This window comes from Saccostrea echinata, unplaced genomic scaffold (assembly GCF_033153115.1).
Source record: "Saccostrea echinata isolate AGI-Se365-2 ecotype Australia unplaced genomic scaffold, CSIRO_AGI_Sech_v1 ptg000003l, whole genome shotgun sequence".
NCBI classification, from domain to species: Eukaryota; Metazoa; Mollusca; class Bivalvia; order Ostreida; family Ostreidae; genus Saccostrea; species Saccostrea echinata.
Genome location: NW_026889752.1, coordinates 4600903 through 4613749, shown reverse-complemented (window position 1 = coordinate 4613749; position 12847 = coordinate 4600903). Strand labels below are relative to the sequence as shown.

The 12847-nt window shown below is 32.6% G+C and overlaps 1 pseudogene; it reads left to right on the top strand.

The window, feature by feature from the left end:
* The first annotated feature begins 6370 nt into the window (after positions 1–6370).
* On the top strand, positions 6371–8001 carry LOC133178778 (beta,beta-carotene 15,15'-dioxygenase-like; annotated as a pseudogene).
* The last annotated feature ends 4846 nt before the right edge of the window (positions 8002–12847 follow it).

Here is a 12847-nt window from a genome sequence, read left to right as displayed (position 1 = left end):
CGAAAACTTACAAGAGTGAAATGGAATATTAATTCAGATAATCTCTATTACCAAACACGTAAAAATTATTATTGTAATTCCTGCTTCAAAAAATTTATCACGATGCATTGACGGTAGTCTGTTTTAATGTTTTAAAATTGACCAGGTGATCAACTTGTACTTGATCTCACTGCACTGAGACATCATATATGACGTCACGGACATGTTAGACTGCAGCGTAAAGAAACAGAGGGATGGATCGATCGATTTCACAATTTTTAAATATTTACATGATCCTTTAAAATTTTTAAATATTTTACATAAAATGTTTCAGCTCAACCAGTTGAATAAAAATTATGCAAATACAGCTGATTATAACAACGTTTTACACCAACATTAACGGTGACAATGACATAGTCAATTAAGTCATGTGTCATGTGTCCTGTCTCCCTTTAAAATTCATAATCAAAAGAACTTGTAGTTTCAATGCGTCAAAATGGTAAGTGATACAAAAAGATTAGATATAAACCTTGATTGAGATTTTCCTCATGTAAATGTGGCTTTTGGATTGTTATTTTACATTATATTACATTATTGTGCTTCTTTTTTTTCAATTCTGGTTTGAAAATTTTAATATGAAAGAAATACGAAATGATAAAATATCCCTAAAATCACTTTCTTGTCTCTTTAAGTCAACTCTTTAAATCTAAGCCAAAAAAGAATTGTGATAAAGACGTAATTTACAAAAATACTACATTTTGAAGTTACCCTATTTTATATTATCGTGTTGCACTCCTGACATATGACTCCTACGTATTTTGTTTAAAAATAAAACACACAATAACGGGTTTTATTCTTTATTATCCTTTGGGCCATGGGGATTGTTATAGTGAGAAAGTGAAGGTATCACACCGGTAATTGTTTTCACTATGTAATTCTATATAGAATAAAAAATCATTAAAAATCAGGTATTCGAATTCATGAAAAAATATTTAGCAGGAAGTGTTAAACGTTACCAGTCACATCAGCTGACACCCAAAAATAGGGTACCTTTTTTTTCCATCCGCAAACAGGGATACACTTAAAACCACGTGTATTCAATGTGTTTATAAACATCCTGTGTGCACCCCAGGAATTGGCCTCCTATGCCCCGAAAGAAATAGTTCCTGTCAAAAACCTTTAATATTTTACAAAGTACATAAAATATCCTAAGCACAGATACCAACAATATAAAAATAGAATAAGGGAAATTCAAAAATTTCTCACAATAAAAAAAAATATTTCTTTATTATGTATGGAACTACAATTGACTAAGTTTATTTTGATTGGTCAATTACCGGTGTGATACCTGAAAACATTTTCTCAGAAATCCTATAACATTTTCATTCGGCTTCGCCTCGGTCAACAACGGTCTTCGCGGGATAATAATTTCTTATGCTACTCCTATAAATGTAATATTTTTACATTTTCCTTCATCATTGCTATACTGTGTAAATTGATTTATTCAATTCATTACCAAAAAATGTAGTTTACAGAATGAAATTATAAATAAAGCCACAACTTAAACTGCATAAAAAATAGATAAAGAAATTGGTAAATAACGAAAATACAGATGCACATGTAAAAAGGTAATATACGCGACTGCTTTAATTGGGAATAGCTTTTTAAAAATATTTCTAACACTGTCTTTAGCATAAGGTAAAGAGAATTAATAAATGCATGTATTATATAAAAACGACTTATTTATTAAGCAGCCATTAGGAGACTTAAGCGTACATTCCAATCAATTAGCAGGAAGTGTTAAACGTTACCAGTCACATCAGCTGACACCCAAAAATAGGGTACCTACACAGCATTTTCTGATTTTTTCCATCCGCAAACAGGAATACCCTCAAAACCACGTGTATTCAATGTGTTTATAAACATCCTGTGTGCACCCCAGGAATTGGCCTCCTATGCCCCGAAAGAAATAGTTCCTGTCAAAAACCTTTAATATTTTACAAAGTACATAAAATATCCTAAGCACAGATACCAACAATATAAAAATAGAATAAGGGAAATTCAAAAATTTCTCACAATAAAAAAAATATTTCTTTATTATGTATGGAACTACAATTGACTAAGTTCATTTTGATTGGTCAATTACCGGTGTGATACCTTGAAGGGCCTTTGAAGTTGTCAGATTTTTTTCATTTTTGCACCTGAGATTTCTTAAATAATTGTCACTAACATCCTGAATTCTGGGGATCTAATTCCCATTATTGCTGGAGATATGATGCATTTATCTCCCTTACTCCAGAGCAGTCAAGAATTCACACTGAGCACTCTGACAGAAGTTTTTTGTGCATATTTTCAAGCAGAATTTCATCCTCAATGGACTAAGCCTGGCAACCAATTTTGTATCCCTGGAGAGTATATGCATTGTTCTTCACAACAAACAAAAAATAATTCACAAGTCTGAGACCATTATGCAATTATTACATAACAAAATTGCATTTTACCCTCCTAAGAATGACAAAATTTACAGAAATTGTTAAATATTAGGCTGATATTAAAATCTGCATCTGGTCAATTTATGTTCCAAATAAAGCCTAGGTACTTGTCTACAACCTGCTATGCAGAAGTTTACCTAAAAGCTGTGTTGTAACACAGGGCAGTCCAAATGATATCAGCATCTGGGGAGGTTCTGGACAGCTCTGACTCTCAATTAAACTTGCTTTGATGATAAGGAAATGGAGAAAACAATTCAGATGTAATTTATTGTTGTGATTTATGTAACTGGCTTTCTCTGCAGACACCAATTAGCCATGAAATTCCAATTGAACTTACATAATTATCCTCTTTTCATTGAATTTCTCAGGAATTTCAAAGGTGTTTGATTAATTTGCATGATTAATTCAAGATTACAGCTTTTTGTTTCACCAAATTTACATAAAAATTCAACATTTAAATTTCAAATTTAAAAATATAAATCTTAAACATTTTTATGGGTCTTCACACTTTTAAATGTGAATAAATGCAACAAAGAAACTAATATCAGGCCATCCTCCATGATTCTTGGAGGTGGGTGGGTGTACAAAAACTGCTTATAAAATTTATAGGAAGTGACAAAAGAAGAACAGGGCACTTTATTAGCTGAATTATTGTTATTCTAATATTTTGATTGTGTAAATATGTCAAATTTCTACATCACTTTAATTTGTAATTTATTAATATTTCAGTACATTAATGTGCTTAACAAATCATGCTAAAATAAACATCCTGATTGAGACTTAATTTAAAAGAGAGCGTCAACACCTACATAAAAGTGGTAAAATGACAAAAAAACATTCTCCGGCAAACTGAAAAATCTTGAATGTCAGCTGCGAAAGCATGGAAAAAGTCTAGAGAACCATAACAGGCATACCATGGTGCTAAGTGACATTCTGTACTATATGTGTGATGCATGGTTGGGACTCAGAATAAGTATTCACTCTCATGCCCTGACAGTATTTATGCATTTTTGGTCATAAACTTCTTATTTTTGAAAAATTCTTAATAAATTTTATTTGTGCATTACTTTTATTAGACAAATTTAACTCATTTCATCATTTCTATTCCTCCACTCCAGTAATAAATGAATCCCTTAAGGTGAATAAAATGAAAGTAAACCCAGTCTCTGTAAATTTTAACACTTTTTAAAAACATGTTTTACTTCTTCACATTTTATCGCAGTTGTCACTTTTGTTGAAAACTCATTCACAAACCCAGAATTAGTCTTTTCTTGAAAAAATCAGCGTAAAGTGCTTTTATGGCAAAGTCTGTAGACACTATAATTGACTGCGGTCAGGTGGTCACAGAGTTTAAAGTCATCTAAAATAAAAAAAAAAAAAAAACAAAAAAAAAAAAAAAAAAAAACAAAAAAAAAAAAAAAAACATTTTCTAACTTCTTTCTACATGTCAGATACATAATCCTCCTTTGAAAGTCATAATTTGGAGTTTTGAGGGTAAAACATGACATATTATTAGTATTTTACATAGAAATCTGTATAAATTAATGTCAACCCTGTTTCTAAATTTAAAAATATGTGCTTTCACACAGAAAGTTCATAAAATGACATATTTTGTTGAAATATGCCTTTATAAAATTAAAACTGACTTTAATATGGGTGTAGATGATTTTACACAATCACCTTCAAGGTATCACACCGGTAATTGTTTTCACTATGTAATTCTATATAGAATAAAAAATCATTTAAAATCAGGTATTCGAATTCATGAAAAAATATTTAGCAGGAAGTGTTAAACGTTACCAGTCACATCAGCTGACACCCAAAAATAGGGTACCTAAACGGCATTTTCTGATTTTTTCCATCCGCAAACAGGAATACCCTCAAAACCACGTGTATTCAATGTGTTTATAAACATCCTGTGTGTACCCCAGGAATTGGCCTCCTATGCCCCGAAAGAAATAGTTCCTGTCAAAAACCTTTAATATTTTACAAAGTACATAAAATATCCTAAGCACAGATACCAAAAATGAAAAAATAGAATAAGGGAAATTCAAAAATTTCTCACAATAAAAAAAATATTTCTTTATTATGTATGGAACTACAATTGACTAAGTTCATTTTGATTGGTCAATTACCGGTGTGATACCTGAAAACATTTTCTCAGAAATCCTATAACATTTTCATTCGGCTTCGCCTCGGTCAACAACGGTCTTCGCGGGATAATGATTTCTTAAGCTACTCCTATAAATGTAATATTTTTACATTTTCCTTCATCATTGCTATACTGTGTAAATTGATTTATTCAATTCATTACCAAAAAATGTAGTTTACAAAATGAAATTATAAATAAAGCCACAACTTAAACTGCATAAAAAATAGATAAAGAAATTGGTAAATAACGAAAATACAGATGCACATGTAAAAAGGTAATATACGCGACTGCTTTAATTGGGAATAGCTTTTTAAAAATATTTCTGACACTGTCTTTAGCATAAGGTAAAGAGAATTAATAAATGCATGTATTATATAAAAACGACTTATTTATTAAGCAGCCATTAGGAGACTTAAGCGTACATTCCAATCAATTAATATGCATACAGTTTACCAAAGCGTGCGGTGCAGAAGTGTGCTGTATACCATGTGCAAATAGGAACTGTACTGATAAAAAAAAATAGACAAACTGTTCACAAAACGAAACGTACCGTTCACAAAACTAACCGTATCGTTTACAAAACGAAACGAACCGTACCTTATAAGTGGTCTAGTAGCACGTTTTAGGCTCTCTCTCTCTATAAATAAATATATATATTTATATATATATATATATATATTCCGTGTATAGGGTTCACTGGTGTTACTCGTGAAAGAGATGTAAAAATAGATTACCTTTGATAAACATAATATGACAAATGCAGACATGATAAACTGTATGCAAGAACTTTTATACCATAGGGCACTGTAGAAATGTCAAGAGTAACGTTGCAGGTGTAGTATTTCATCATTTATCATTATTATATTGAAAGTTAAACCTTTCAGGTTTATAAATTATTTGCAATTAAATTAACATCACGACTCGTAATTTGTGTGTCATTATTTAAGAAATGATAAAGAATTGATTCTCTTAAGGTCTTTTAATTGATTCTTAAACGGGTTTAATGTGTACCCTTAAGGTCAAGATCTAGTTAATGAAAGGAACCTACAAATTTCTCAAATTTGAGAAATATATTCATTTAACGATGCTTTATAACTATAGCTTGGTCAAATAAGGTGTATCGGGGCATAATTTGTATATAAACAAGACGAAAAATCGTATTTTAAACTGTCATTTTCAATGAAAACTTGAGAAAACCAGTCATGAATATGGGAGTTTTTACCATATCAGACAAATGAAAGGTGTCCAGATTGCCTACAGTCTCTCAGAAAATGTTAACTTGTATGTTCTTAGCCTCTTCTTAAAAATAAAATCAAATTGAATATAGGTATCGGGATTAATTTTCACATGATTTCAAATTGAATTCCATCAAAGTAATTTATTTTCTACATAATTCTATTAGAGCCATAAAGTACGGAAAAATAAAGTTTAAATTGATTATGACATCATAATGGATCTAGCACCAAAAAGGCAGTCTAAAGTCATTTACTAGATCTTGACCTTAAGAGAAGAATACTCTTCAGAAAAAAAAACATGTTCCTGAAGCATGTTTCAGAAGCTATCCTAGAATGTGGTCCCATATTCTTTAAGCATTGATACACGTCACATGAATACCTGTATGAAAGTGAAAGGTGAAGGTAATGTCAAATGATAGTGTAGGATAGGGTACATAAGGCAGCTAGTTCATTTTACTCTCCATATTTCATTTGATCAAGATTTACACAAATCTTCAAACTTAAGCGCCATCATGATTCGTCACCTCTTACTTACGGTGTGTTTTGTTGGAATTCTTGCTGATCATCCTGGATGGAATTTGTTGTTTGGAACCGACGTTTTGAATGAAACTCACAAAGAGCCATTAACATTCGATAACCCTGTTCCTAAATGGATCAAAGGGTCTTTGGTAAGTAAAAATGTGCTCAATATGGATATTGCCCTCATAAACTGAAAATAGATAGTTATCACTTGTGTTGTTTCAATTTGGGTTTTTACTGTTTTCCTAGGTAAGAAATGGACCTGCGCGATATGGAATGGGAAAACATTCGTTTCTTAACGTTTTTGATGGATATGCAAAGTTGTATTCATGGCAATTCCCAGGAAATGGGTCCACGTATTTTTCTGCTAAGTTCGTTCAAAGCAAGTCTTATAAAGAATCACTTAAGATAAATGACGTCGCACCCTATGGGACATTCGATAACCTTGTCCCGCCCAGAACGATTATGGAACAGGAGCTGTCAGTGGCTCATGGCATGGACAATATGAACGTTAATATATACAACTTTTCAGGAGACTGTGTTATTCTAACTGATGCTTGGAAGTTATATCTAGTCAACTGCTATACGCTAGAAACGATACGAAAATGCAATCCAAAGATACCAGGAGTAAAGACTAGTTTCCCGTATGTTAGTGTTTTGTCTGTGGCGCATCCGGTCCAAGAATAGGGCACAAATCACCACTTAACCGTTCTTCAGAGTAGCAGCATTTTACCCGAAGTAGCTAGTAAATTTACCCTTGTTCGAACAAAGTCTGCAGATATTCGGGAAAAAATTGCGAAGTGGGAAGTCACAAAAATGTCATATTTACACTCTTTTTCAACCACCGAGAGATACGCTATTATCTTAGCTTGTCCTTTTTACGTAGAAATTGAGAAATTACTGACAGGTCATTTCCCGGTAGATAGCATGTTTTTTTCACAAAGATGAGCCTACACGTACATACATAGTTAACATTAAAACAGGAAAAGTTACAACGATAACAACAGAAAATGTCTTTACCATGCATCATATAAATGCATATGAATTGGATGAAGACACCATTTTTATGGACGTTGCATCTTATCCAGATGCTGCTGTTGCGGCAATCTTTGAAATGGATACTATCATGAACGAGACACGACGCAATGCCTTTCCATATAAACCTTCTTTGAAAAGATTTAGAATAGACTTGAAAGCAGAAATGATGACGACAATTTCTTTTGATGTTAACCCAAACGTCCCCCACGTGAACATGTTGGATATGCCCACCATTAATGAACATTACAGATCAAAACACTACTGCTATATCTATGGTCCAGTTTTTAAAAGCGACTTTAAAACATGGGGCAAGTTTTCTATTGTCAAAAAGGACGTTTACAACACTACAGGCGACCTGTCGTGGTCTCTTCCCGGCCATTATCCAATGGAAGGTTGGTTTGTTCCGGATCCAAGCGGATCAGCAGAGGATGATGGGGTCCTCATGCTTCCAGTTCTAGATGGAAATCTGGGCAAAAGTTATCTTTTAATTCTCGATCCTAAAACAATGAAACCTATTACTAAATCCTACACGCCTTTTATTACTCCTTTTCACTTTCATGGACGATTTATCGAGAATTTGGTATAGTATGCTTCTGATTTTTGTGTTCTACTTGATTTGATTTCTTTTCTTTTGAAGGATTTTGAAAGAGTAGAAATGTTTTATTTCTTTCGATTTTGTATAGATATGTTAAACACAAATATTCACTCCATTGTGAAATTTATTGAAAATTCTGCAGAAGTAGTATTTCAGAATGAATAATTAATGTCATATAGAAATATCTATTGTGTCATAGTTTCTTTGGATTTACACTTCATTTTGAACATGATTTGCTTGAAATCTGAAAATATGTTTGTGAACTGTTAATTTCCTCATTGTTTGCCAATGTCCTCTCTGTAGATATCAATTTAAGGTATTTGTTTCCGTGGATGAAATTTAATAGTAACCGTACATTTCATACTTTTTTGCTCCAGAAATTTTTCATTTGTGCTAAAACATCTAATTTTCTTCAGCTTAGTGTTTCAAAAAATTTTTTTAAAACATTTAAGATATGGTTTGATGGCTTAGCAGACAAATATCTGTCACTTAAATCAGCATAGTTTTCCAAGATTTTTTTCCCCTCAAATTATTTTAATTATTACATTTCAATGGCAAATTCTTCATGCCTTGGATGTGCAGCTCTGAAGTAACAGAAATGGGGAAAGATTTGTCCAACATTCTGACAAAAGAAAACATAGAGAAACGGAATAGTAAAGAGGAAGATAGTTGACTAAAGTAAATAGTGATAGACACACAGGTCATTTTCTACAGAATATTTCATCATGTAGTCTTAAGATCATGTAAAAGGGGATGTTAAAGCCCCTTTCGTTCCACCTGTTGGATAATAATTTGTTATATTTATTAGTCCCCTACCGGTGAAACCGGAGGGGACTATAGGTTTCCTCTGAGTCTGTCCGTCCGTCTGTCTGTCTAGCTGTCCGTCTGTCTGTCCCTCTGTCTGTCTGTCAGTCTGTCCTACTTGGTTTTCCGCACTTTTTTTAAACGCTTGCAGATATTGTGCTGATTTTTTGGTATGTGAGTGTATCTTGATGAGTTACAGATCAAGTTTGCATTTGGTTCCGCTTCAATGATTTTTGGCGGAGTTACAACCTTTTCAATTTTTCAGGGTTTTCCGCAATTTTTTCTAAACGCTTTCAGATATTGAGCTGATTTTTGGTATGCCACTTTACCTTGATGAGTTATAGAACAAGTTTGCATTTCATTCCGCTTCATTGATTTTTGACGGAATTATGGCATTTTTAATTTCTAGCGGGAAGCAAATTACAGTTGCAGGTAGGGGACTAGTATTGCTAATGCAATACTCTCAGAATGCTTGTTCCTCATGTAAGCACTATTCATATGTAGCACATGTACATTTTCAACGCCTCTTTTACTTGAAATTTATTGTGCAGTCTACCAGTGAATGAACAGAATGGCAGAATAAGAAGGTTATTGATTTGATTGAACTTATTAGTCTCCTACCGGTGAAACCGGAGGGGACTATAGGTTTCCTCTGAGTCTTTCCGTCCGTCTGTCTGTCCCTCTCTCTGTCTGTCAGTCTGTCCCACTTGGTTTTCCGCACATTTTTTCTAAACGCTTGCAGATATTGAGCTGATTTTTGGTATGTGAGTGTATCTTGATGAGTTACAGATCAAGTTTGCATCGCTTCAATGATTTATTACGGAATTTAGACCTTTTCAATTTTTAGGGTTTTCCGCAATTTTTTTCTAAACGCTTGCAGATATTGAGCTGATATTTGGTATGTGACTTTACCTTGATGAGTTATAGATCAAGTTTGCATTTCCTTCCGCTTCATCGATTTTTGACGGAATTGTGGCATTTTCAATTTTTAACGGGAACCAGATTACTCTTGCCGGTATGGGACTAGTATTACTAATGCAATACTCTCAGAATGTTTGTTGAACACCAGAAACAACTCACAAATGATAAGATTGAAAAAGACTTTTTCTAAATATTGCCATAATTTTGTATCAACGAATATATTTTATGTTTTTTTTTTTTTTTTTTTTTTTTTTTTTTTTTATGAGCATATAACTATTTTCACATTGAATAAGGCGTACCAAATCTAAAAAAGTGGAACAATTTTGTCTTTGATAAGCTAGGTCTATCATTCTGAGAAATGAATTCCTCTTATGAGGCTTAATATCTATGGCTTGGTTAAATAAGGCGTAAAGTGGCCATAATATAGATAAATACAATGAAAAAACGTTTTAAACTGTTGTTCCATGTTCCTTGAAAAATGACGTAGCCCAATTGAAAATATGAGTTTCCCCATATCAAACATATGAAATGTAGTCAGATTGCCTACAGCCTCTCAAAAAAAAGGTAATTAGTAAGTAATTGATCTCTTCTTTGAATCAAATAAGATTTAAGACGGTTATCCAGATTACTTTTCATAACATTTTAATTTGAATGCAATGAAATTGTTTCATTGTCTACACAATTCAATTATATTCGTAAAAAAGGAAAAAAAAAGTAGGTTTAATTTAATTATGACGTAATGGTGGATCTAGCATCAAAAGACAGCATAACCCGCTCTGTACACAGAGGGCGCGTCATCAAACCAACACGGACCTCTATCCTTAGAGACAAAATCCATCAAAATTTTGATAGTTATTCATACGCAGCAGTGAATTGTCGGGAGTAAAAGCACAACTTGATTTCATTTTTTGTGAGACCAGACAAAGATTGACTCACATTCAACTATTTTAAAGTGCATATTTAGCATTGGTTGTGGTTATTTCAAATATTTGTAGATTTTTCATTATGAACTGAGTTGCGTGACGTCATAATACAAACAATTATGTTACGTCGCTATGGATGCAGAGGCGGATCAAGGATTCACAAACCTTTAAAACATGAACAGATTTAGTGATAAAAACTAACAATATAATTGTAAAAAGAAATATTTCTCGTAAATAGCATTCGGTAAAAAGTTGATACACATTATATTGTGTACAAGCTACACACTTCAAAGGTACATGTAGCTTATCAGATGACGACAACCGCTATTTATAGAATGTTTTTTCACGCAGTTCAGAAATCCTTTCCCAAATCCTTTCCTATGTTACACATACACTCAGGTTAAAATGGGTTGCACGTGACCTGTGTGTAGGCATTTAGTCTAACCTAATTTACTACATCTTAAGTTCAAGATCTAGTAAATGACTTAAGACTGTCTTTTTGGTGCTAGATCCATTATGTCGTCATAATCAGTTAAGACTCTCTTTTCCCGTGCTTTATGGCTGTAATAGAAGTATGTAGAAAATAAAGTATTTTCATGGAATTCAATTTCAAATCATGTTAAAAGCCCGATACCTCTGTTAAATTTAATAGTATTTTAAAGAAGAGGCTAAGAACATACAAATTACCGTTTTCTGAGAGACTGTAGGCAATTACAATCTGGATATATTTCCCTGATCTGATATGTATAAAACCTCCCATCTTCATAACTGATTTTCTTAATTTTTCATTGAAAATAACAGTTTAAAATATGATTTTTCGTCTTGTTTGTCTACATATTATACCCTGAAACACCATATTTGACCAAGCTAAAGTTATAAAGCATCACTAAAGGAATTCATTTCTCAAATGACCTTAAAGCGACACCGTGGCGCAAAAAAGTGAAACTTAACAAAAATAGGCTTTTTGCATAACGAGTGCAAATTTTGCTCCATTTTTTGAAAGTATTGGGTTTCAGAAAATGACATGTTTCAGGACCTAAAAAATCTACTTATATAGTTAGAGTGAAACAAAATCTGTCTGCCACAAGACGAAAATTTTCCTTCACTTCATTGAACGCTTGCCCAGAAAAGTTGAAAATTAAAGTTACCATGGTGTCAAAGTCATAGAAATGAATGTAGGATGACCAAGGACACTCAAACAATCTTTGAGAAAGATTATCAGAACTTATTTCTTACCTTTGCATGCTTCGATTTAATGTTGTTTACAAGTCTCACACTAAACTTAAAAGTCGCTTGACCTTAAAGAGGTCTGGACACAGTTGTATTGTTTACATTTTAAATTTCTACGCTTATTCAAAAAATAAAACCAGTTAAATGAATTGAACTTACATGAATATTTTTAGAATTCAATGACAACAACATTCTTCTTTACATCAGATCAAACGTCTGTTTTTGTAAACAGGGAACGAGCTCTGTTATTGTTAGTGTTTACATTCCACCGGGTGTGTTCAATTTTTTAAACTCTGCACAGATCACTGAGCACGGACTGAAAATTCTGGTGAGTTGGTTTCGCTTTCTTACATTTCTACTCTGAATTTTCTAGATTATAGTTTTAATATTTTTCATTAATACACAACAAAATGTCTATACTTTTCTTAAGTATTAAGGATAATGTTTACTTTGTGAAAGTGTAAGGATGTGTCAATCAAACGCATAGTTCGTAGTTTCAATAATTTCCAGATCGAAGAAGTTTCTGAACACACTTTTATTATATTTCCTTGTGAAATGCTATAGCAACATATAAGTTATGATATTATGCAGAAAATTTGAGGAAATATTAACTTCAAATCTATGTCCAGGCCCCTTTAACATTGACGATAGATACAACTTTTGTTTTTCCGAAACTAATCATTTTGCTGTCTCACAGTGCAGTTGAGTTTGTCAAAACTCATATCTTTTTATAAATCTTTCGCTTTACAATTCCAATATCCTAAGGAGGTTCGATCCTAACCTTTTGAGCAAATTTCTCTTTGGACCTTTTTTTCCTCAAATTCTGCATCATATTTTAGTTCTTAAATTAAAATTTGACTCTACAACGCAAATTAAACTTCGTTCAGTTAAAAAAAAACACGATTAAATTCTCTACAAAAAGCATTAAGTAAGGAACTATATTTTGTGGTGGAAGGGTT